The sequence below is a fragment of the Entelurus aequoreus genome, linkage group LG06 (genome assembly GCF_033978785.1).
Source record: "Entelurus aequoreus isolate RoL-2023_Sb linkage group LG06, RoL_Eaeq_v1.1, whole genome shotgun sequence".
Taxonomy (NCBI): Eukaryota; Metazoa; Chordata; class Actinopteri; order Syngnathiformes; family Syngnathidae; genus Entelurus; species Entelurus aequoreus.
In genome coordinates this window covers 63,253,560-63,257,443 of record NC_084736.1, presented here as the reverse complement: position 1 = coordinate 63,257,443, position 3,884 = coordinate 63,253,560, and positions in this window count along the sequence as shown.

The following is a 3,884-nucleotide window of genomic DNA, read 5'->3' as shown; positions in this document are numbered from 1 at the left end:
AATTTTGACACCGTGAAAACTATGAAGATGGACAGAAAATACAAATGCCATCGTACCATATTTCCATGAATTGATTTACGTGGACCCCGACTTAAACAAGTTGAAAAACTTATTCGGGTGTTACCATTTAGTGGTCAATTGTACGGAATATGTACTGAACTGTGCAATCTACTAATAAAAGTTTCAATCAATCAATCCACAAACAATGCATAAATCATGTTTACATTTTTAAACTTACAAACAAATCTTTTTTAGTAAATAAAAATAATGACATTTCCCCGTTTGTTTTAAATGAAATGAACCACTTGTTTTACAATAAATAAATTATTAGTCTCCTCCTGCCTCCTTCCGCTTCCAAGGGCGCTAAATTTGCTCAGCTTGTTAGCCTAGCTTCCACACACAGCTCGTAGTGACTCTCCTTAAATGTGACATACAAACAACAAAAACACGAGGCACAATAAAATAACCTCTCACAAATGTTCACACAGAATATGACAAATATATCTTTGTCAGCATGTTTTACCAGTCCTGGAGTAACGTGAATATGCTGTTGATGTCAGACGGAACGGCAGCAGGAAGTCAAGCATCAGCAATAAAGGAAGTAACAGAATAAGAGTGGGCTCTTCAAAATAAAGAGACAAAAAAAACAAAAAACGTAAAGTGACAGAACTGCATTTTTGCTGCCATTTACAGGTAGCGTGTGGATTTTCAAAGTTGACCAACTTCTCGGCTTGGTGTCACAACCTTCTATTATACAGGTGAGACGTATGATATAATCGAGCATTAACTTTTCATAACTCAAAGGCAGTGTTGGGTTAGTTACTGAAAACCAGTAACTAGTTACAGTTACTAGTTACTTTATTTCAAAAGTAACTCAGTTACTAACTCAGTTACTTACACCAAAAAGTAATGCGTTACTGTGAAAAGTAACTATTTAGTTACTTATTTTTTTCTTCTTTTTAAAAAAAAATCTGCCATTAATGCCCTTTTAGCCTTCATTTCAGTACTGTTATTGCACTGGAGAATAATACAATCTGTTGACCAACTTGACATACATTTGCATCACTGAACTCTGCTAAGCAATAAGGTCCACATATAACACACAAAGACAAAGATATGTTTCAAAGGGCCAACTTATTTCAGGCCAGAACAAATTGACAAAACTATTTTAAATAGCTGCAACATAACATACATAAGTAACAAACAGCATAATAACAACATAGCTGTAAACCAAATAAGTACTTTAACTTTATTTTTACATACCAAAGCCTAATACTCGCTAGTCGTTGGACGAGCAATGTGAGCAAGGCGATATGTCACAATGCCAGAAAAGTAGTTCCTCAGTGTTAGCCCTCGCAACAACAATGTCGCTATAGCTTTGCTTAAAGGCCTACTGAAACCCACTACTACCGACCACGCAGTCGGATAGTTTATATATCAATGATGAAATCTTAACATTGCAACACATGCCAATACGGCCGGGTTAACTTATCAATCAATCAATCAATCAATGTTTATTTATATAGCCCTAAATCACAAGTGTCTCAAAGTGCTGCACAAGCCACAACGACATCCTCGGTACAGTGCAATTTTAAATTTCCCGGGAAATATCCGGCTGAGAACGTCTCTGTATGATGACGTTTGCGCGTGACGTCATGGATTGAACGGAAGTATTGGGACACCATTGTGTCCCAATACAAACAGCGTCTGTTTTCATCGAAAAATTCCACAGTATTCTGGACATCTGTGTTGGTGAATCTTTTGCAATTTGTTTAATGAACAATGGAGACAGCAAAGAAGAAAGCTGTAGGTGGGATCGGTGTATTAGCGGCTGGCTGCAGCAACACAACCAGGAGGACTTTGAGTTGGATAGCAGACGCGCTATCCGACGCTAGCCACCGACCGCACCGATGATCGGGTGAAGTCCTTCGTCGCGCCGTCGATCGCTGGAACGCAGGTGAGCACGGGACGTGATGAGCAGATGAGGGCTGGCGTAGGTGGATAGCTAATGTTTTTAGCATAGCTCTGTCGAGGTCCCGTAGCTAAGTTAACTTCTATGGTGTCGTTAGCAACAGCATTGCTAGGCTTCGCCAGGCTGGACAGCATTAACCGTGTGGTTACAGGTCCAGGGTTTGGTTCGGTGTCTCCTGATAGTAGAAGTAATAGTAAGTGGTAGGGGCATGTTTCTTCTGTTTCTATCCACAGTTAAGCACGATGCTATCACGTTAGCTCCGAAGCTAAAGTGCTTCACCGATGTATTGTCGTGGAGATAAAAGTCACTGTGAATGTCCATTTCGCGTTCTCGACTCTCATTTTCAAGAGGATATAGTATCCGAGGTGGTTTAAAATACAAATCCGTGATCCACAATAGAAAAAGGAGAAAGTGTGGAATCCAATGAGCCCTTGTACCTAAGTTACTGTCAGAGCGAAAAAAGATACACCCTGGCGTCCTGCACTGCACTCTAATCCTTCACTCTCACTTTCCTCATCCACAAATCATTCATCCTGGCTCAAATTAATGGGGTAATCGTCGCTTTCTCGGTCCGAATCGCTCTCGCTGCTGGTGTAAACAATGTGCAGATGTGAGCTCTTCAACCTGTGACGTCACGCTACTTCCGGTACAGGCAAGGCTTTTTTTTATCAGCGACCAAAAGTTGCAACTTTATCGTCGATGTTCTCTACTAAATCCTTTCAGCAAAAATATGGCAATATCGCGAAATTATCAAGTATGACACAGAATGGACCTGCTATCCCCGTTTAAATAAGAACATTTCATTTCAGTAGGCCTTTAATATGCAGGGTGCGGCATGTAAATGGCGCATTGTTGGCAGTTTTTGGATGTTTTTTTAGAGCACTTTATAGGCGTAGTAGATGAATCCTATTTCTTGCATTGATAGCTGCCTCGTACTAACAATTTTTTAAAAGACGTGCGTTCTTGTCTCACATAGGGATCGTGGATGAACTATCCAATGTCCTTTTTTGGCTCCTCACTTATTGGACTGGCATACTTTTGACCTGTGATCGTGCCAAACTACTTCAGCTACGTTCTTCAATTTCATCATGTTACAAGGATGTCTTGTATCATCTGATAACTGTCAGATCCAGTGTCCGAGTGGTTGTTCTGCTCTGTGGTCCTGACAATTATCCATACTTTCACTGACCTGTCAGTCAAACAAACATTTCTCAGTTATCATTATGGTGTGCTTGCTGTGGAGCATCTTGTGCTCTAAGGAAGGGTAAATATATAAGATCACAAGGACAATATCCCGGGATGTTAATTCACAGTATTGATTACATTCTGTTGCATTGAAGCTCATTATGAATTCATGGCAAGAAAGTTATTTGAGAGCCACGGGACAGAACAAGTTCCGTCAACATGGCCAAAGATTGTCAATCACATGATTTGATGAAGCCTAGATACACAAGTAGAGTCTTGATAACTAGTCGGCCTCCATGCTTGGCGAATGTGCCAGTAAAGTGAGTCACACCACAGCCTCCTATCTGATATCTTAACTTTCTCTGTACAACAATAATAGATATCTTATTCCATGACTTTAATGAAGATGAAGTACTACATTCACTAATAGGGCTTCGAAGCTTTTACTGAACTTTTTCAAGAATGTACTTTAATTAGTCACTCAGACTTTATTTATGGAGCACTTTTAATGCACAGGCAAGTTGCAACACAAAGTACTTTACGCCGGTAAAAAACAAAAAAAACAAGATACACACACAGACATGCAAGCGTGCACACACACGCACACACAACAAGCACTTTTGACAGTAACAAAACATGGCATGGCACTGAGGACTGAGGGAAAAAAAGACACCTTTGAGACATCCATACTGGAGAATAGCTCAAATCCATCTAAATAATAATATAA